General features: G+C 52.7%; 1 protein-coding gene across 4 annotated transcripts in view; it reads right to left on the minus strand.

Moving 5' to 3' along the window:
- The window catches only part of MOB3B (MOB kinase activator 3B), a 183028-nt gene extending 180908 nt beyond the window's left edge, over positions 1-2120 (minus strand). For 2 of the 4 annotated variants that reach the window (XM_006101231.3, XM_023764745.1), the window contains exon 1: positions 1358-2117. The gene's annotated coding sequence lies outside the window, so the exon portion shown is untranslated. Of the gene's footprint in view, positions 1-1357 lie in introns of all 4 variants that reach the window. The other 2 variants (XM_023764747.1, XM_023764746.1) reach the window with 2 other exon arrangements.
- Between the last annotated feature and the right edge of the window lie 3452 nt (positions 2121-5572).

Below are 5572 nucleotides of genomic sequence, written 5' to 3' on the forward strand. Positions count from 1 at the left end.
GCCCTGGGTTCTTTCCCTCCTCGTCCTTTTATAGGTACTCGCCAGCTCTCCAACCTGGGAAACTCCAATTATCAGAACCACTGCTCTCTGCCGGCCTGAGTACCCCGATCCCCGCCAGGTGCGGAGACTGAAACCCCACCGGAAGCCCCCCAAAGGACACCCGGGTTGGAGCGGGGCCTCGCTGGCACTCTGGAAAGCGGCCCCCCCTGTGGGACCTGCGCCCTCTGCGGCGCGCGCGGCATCCGATCTGAGAAATGCGCCCTGGGCCACAGGCGGCCGAGGGGGCGGGGAAGGAACAACTTTCCCTCCGCCTTCCAACCGCAGGGCCGGGGTGGGGCGGCCTCGCCGGGGTCGGGATCCCGGGCGCGAGCGGGCCGGGCGGCTGGCGTGGGGGCGGGAGTGGAGGGCGCTAGGGGCTTCCTTGTCGCCCCAGCCCCGCCAGATGTTGGAAAGCACACAATAGGGGGGACGCGGGGAAACAAAAGGCCATTCGCCAGGACCTCGATGGCCTCTGTCGCGTGGTCCCCAAGAAAAGGACGTCTGGGGGCTGTGTGTGTAGGGGGGAGGGGGAGAGTGGGGGTCAGGAAGGTGGGTGCCAGGGCATCCTGAGGAGCTCGGGGTCTCTGTACTTGCTTAGCAGGAGCCTGGGGTGGGCCGTTTACCCTCCCGGGAGGGGTCCCAAGGCAGGGAGGAACAATCCAAGGAAAGTTAAAGGGTTTTCACCTTTTTCCTCAAAGAGGGAAAGGGAGGAGCGGGATTGCAGACGTTTGACAGTTGTCGGCCCTGGGGTTCAGCGGGATTTGTAGGTGCTTTACACACCCTTGCCCGCCCCCCCCCTCGCCCCCAAGAAGCATCCACAGTTCAGGGGCGACCAGGCAGACGCAGCGCCGTTCCCCTCCGAAGCCCCACGCCGAGCCTCCTGCTAAATCAAGGCGCCCCAAACGGCGCCCCAAACGTCGCCCCTGCCCGGCGCACTTTTGTAAAAGTTTGTCTTCCCGCCACCCACAGCCCAGCACGCACCCTGCAGTCGTCTGCGACTCGCGCCGGGTTCGGGGACAGACTTGTACCCCGAAAGAAGCTGGGTTATGTTGATAAATCTTTTAAAATCCAGGCCCCGGACCCAGGGTGGGGACCAGGAAGGACGCGCGAGGAGCCGGCCGGGAGCCAAGCCGTGGGCAGGCGGGGAAGCGGGGTCCGCCACCTCCCGACCCTTCCCCCCCTCACCTCCACCCCCCTGCTCCCCGTCGCACCCGCTCCCAGGTGCGCCCAGCACCTCTGCCCGCCTGGGCGCGACCGGGCGTGAGCAGCTGCCGGGCGGCGCCACCTCCGCCCTCGCTGGGAGCGTGTGCTCACTCACCGCGGGGTTTTACCTTCGGCCCGGGGCCCTGTCGGCTTCCTGCGCCGGGTGAGCTGCAGCGGCAGAGGGAAGAGGGCGAGCTCGGGGCAGGAGACGGGACTCCTGGGGAGCCACGCCGGTCTCCGGGGCAGCGAGCGCGGGGCTCCGGCTGCAGGCTCTCTGCGCCCAAGTAGCCCCCACACGCTCTCGGCGCGCGGCTGGCGCGCGGGGGCGCCGAGCGGGGACCCTCTGGCGGCCGCTCGCGGAATGGCAGCTCCGTGGGGGAAAGGAGTCAGGTCGCCCTGGGGTCATCTTCCCTCGGGAAAGAGGTGGGGAGTGGACAGTCTACCGGGGCTCACAGCTTTCAGGAAAGGCATTGACCCTCTGGCCAGGAGGGCGAGGGAGGTATCAGACCAGAAAGGATGCGTTCTGGGCCCACAAGGCCACATCCAAGGCACCAGGGCACCTGGAGAGGGGGAATCCTTTATCTTCTCCGAGATTTTCTGACTTGACGGCCTCACAGAGGGGAGCATTCATCACGGGGAAATACTTTGAGATTGTGCCGGATTTATTTGAACAGGCTGGGAGTAATGAAATGAACATGGGCTTCGAAGGCCCACCCCCCACCTGCCACTTTCTATGTGAGTGATCTTCATCAGTATTCCGCTCTGTAAATTGGGGAGAGCACTGTCTACCTGCAGGGTGTTTGTACGGGGTAAACTAAACATAAAAAGTATTCCTCGCCGAAACCGGTTTGGCTCAGTGGATAGAGCGTCGGCCTGCGGACTGAAGGGTCCCGGGTTCGATTCCGGTCGGGGGCGTGTGCCTGGGTTGCGGGCACATCCCTGGTGGGAGATGTGCAGGAGGCAGCTGATTGGTGTTTCTCTCTCATCGATGTTTCTAACTCTCTATCTCTCTCCCTTCCTCTCTGTAAAAAATCAATAAAATATATCTTTAAAAAAAAGTATTCCTCATTCATAGTAGTAGTCATTCAATGTAAGCTTCTTGAAGAAAAGAATTCATCTTCCCCATCTCTCTATCCCCATACATTTGCATCTTAATGCACGCCAATTGAGCGTTATGACTCAAGTATTACAGTTGACCAGATGACTAAGTATTACAGTTTACAATTCTTGCTACACAATTTAAAGAGTTATGAAAATATGTTAAATAGAAATTAGGATATATGTATAGAAAGCATCCCTCCCTCCACCCCCAAAGTGGTTTCCGCTACTATGAATGAGAACCTCTAAAACCACACACATGTTTTGCAATACCAAGTTCTTTCTAGTGTTGAGAGAAATATTTAATATATAGTCATCATTTCATGATATTAACCCTGGATTAAATGATTCCATGTAATTCTGTGTCATTTGGGCAATTGAAAGATATTGGAGATTCTGAGTATAAAACTCAAACATGAGGGGGGGGGGGACGAAACAGAAACAAAAACCCAGCCACCAAGCAATGTCTCTGTTCATCACCGAGTAATGCCATCTCATTTCCAAACTGCCTCAAGTCCCAGTCACAGCTTTTAAAGCTCCTTTGGATCTTTTAGCCTCACAGCAATCAGTGAACTTCATCATCCAGAACAATTAGAAGCAGTATCTCTTAATCATTGCAGGTTACCTTTAACGGCCCTGCTCTGTCACTCAGTAGTCCCTGATTGGGAAGAGGCTGTTGCTTGCCCAAGAATTCCGTCCTGTCCCGAAGAGATGAAAAAACAAAGTTTCTTGCCTCAGAACCTAAGGCAGAACATTGAGATCCAACTTCTACCGTTGGAGAGAGGTTCACCCTCCAGGGAGCAGGTGAGCAGGGCTCGCAGTGGGAAGAGGGCATCCGGGTCTAACCACAAACACGAATGGAACTGTCTCTCTTTCACCTTGCTCGGAGGGCAAAGAAAACCTTTATCCCACTTCCACACCCTCATTCCTTCCCTGGGGAGGAATGGTGACGCTGTGATGGGGAGGAACTTCGGTATTTCCTGGAGAATTTTCACCAGGGTGTGGGGTCAGTGTGATAAATGGTGCCCCGGCTCTCACCCACTCTGTACAGCTGCTCAGCCTGTTACCTGGTGGCTGGAGGAGGATAGGCCAGCGTTTAAAATCCAAGCCCTTCTTGGTCCTCCTGTGTCTTAGTTCAGGCTGCTATAACAAAACACCCTAGACTGGGTGACTTTTAAACAAGGGAAATTTATTTCTCACCGTTCTGGAGGCTGAGAAGTCCAAGATCAAGGCACGGCAGATTCGGTGAGGATACACGGTGTTGCTATATCCTCACATAGAAGGGGGCCGGGAAGCTTTCTCGGGCCTCATTTATCCCGGCACTAATCCCATTTATAAGAGCTATGTCCTTATGACCTTCCAAAGGTCCCACCTCCAAATATGACCACCTTCGGGTAAGGATTCAACATATGAATTTTGGGAGGACACAAACATTCCATCTACACATCCTGGGCTACATCTGACTCTCCAATCGAGCTCTTATCAGAACCTTGCATTGACTCTATCATGAACTGAACAAGATACTGCTTATTTCTGGCTGCTAATCCTCATGTGTACGCTTCCTTGCTTCTGTAGAAAAGCGAGCTGAAGGGAAGGGTTGGGGAGGGGAGTTCAGGTACCAAAGTTCACCCAAACTGAACTGATCCTCCACTTCCAACTAGTTCCATCTGCTGTCTTTTTCCCTCAGTGAATGGCCACTTCACCTTCCAGTCCTGTAAGGGCCCAAATTACAGAATCATGTGTAACTTTTCTCCCTTTCTATTCCATCTGTCATCTGTCAGCAAGTTTTGTTGGTTTTACCTTCAAAGGTGCCGCCACCCTGGTCTAAGCCACAGATACCTATAGCCTCCTAACTAGTCCCCGCTTCTCCCCTCTCCCATATGGTCTATTCCCAGTACAACAGCCAGTGTAGTTCCGTTAAAATCTATGCTACATTAGGTCACTCTGCTACTCAAAATCCTCTTGGTGCTTCTTACTCAGAGTAAAACCAACACAAACAGGCATCCCTTTATCACTGACCTTGTTGCCTACCGCCTTCCTTGTCACAGTCCCAGGACATCCACACTGCCCTCTGTGGTTCCTCGAAATGCCAGGTAGGCTCCCACTGCAGGGCCTTATTCTTGCTGTGCCTTCAGCCAGGAACACTCTTTCCTCAGATACTTCGTGACTGACAAGCTCACCTCCTTCAGCTATTTGTTCAAAAGTCACCAGGGGCCTCCCCTTTCAACTCTGTCTAAAATTACAATCACCCTTCTAACACTTGCCATCCGCATTCCCTGCTCCAATTTTCTGCACATAATTTATTGCATCTGGTTTCTGATATATATAAACTGCCTGTCTTTCCAGGGCGGCTGTAACAAACTTAGTGGCTTAAAACGGTTGAAATTTATGATCTTAGAGTTCAGAAGGTTAAAAGTCTCAGTTCTCATAGGGCTGACATCAAGGTGCGGGCAGGGCTGCATTCCTTTTGAAGTCTATAGGGGAGAATCAGTTTCCTTGTTTTTATCAGCTTGTAGAGCCCTCCTGCATTCCTTGACTCACAGTCCCCTTTCTCTATCTTCAAAACTATCAACAGCGGTGGAATCCTTTCCATGTGACATCAGTCTGATCTTTCTGTTTCCCTCTCCTCCTTATAAGGGCTCTTGTGATTACAGTGAGGCCTCCAAATAATGCAGGATTGTCATCCTGGGTGGAGGCCAGCTGATTAGCAACCTTAATTCCACCTGCAGCCTAATCCCCCTTTGCCACATAATGTAACATAGTCACAGGCTATGGAGATAAGAATATGAACATCTTTGGGGGCCACGATTTTGTTTGCCACACAGCCTTACTCTTTCAATTAGAGTATAAATTTCACAAGACAGGGATCTTTGTCTGTTTTGCTTCTTGCTCTATCCCTAGACTAGCTCAACAAATGTGTAGGTACTTGCTATGGACTGACCCAAATTCATACTAGTATGTTGAAGCCCTACTCCTCAATATGATGGTATTTGGAGATGGGGCCTTTGGGAGGCAATTAGGGTTAAATTAACTGAGGGGTGGGGGTGGGGGGCTCATAATGAGATGACTGGACTGGACTTATAAGAAAACAAAAGGAAATCGGTCTCTCTCTCTCTCTCTCTCTCTCTCTCTCTCTCTTTCATGTGAGGATACTGCGAGAAGGTGGCCATCTACAAGCCAGGAAGAGAATCCTCACTAGGAACCAAATTGTCAGCCAGCATGATCTTAGCCT

This window comes from Myotis lucifugus, unplaced genomic scaffold, assembly GCF_000147115.1.
Source record: "Myotis lucifugus unplaced genomic scaffold, Myoluc2.0 scaffold_346, whole genome shotgun sequence".
Taxonomy (NCBI): Eukaryota; Metazoa; Chordata; class Mammalia; order Chiroptera; family Vespertilionidae; genus Myotis; species Myotis lucifugus.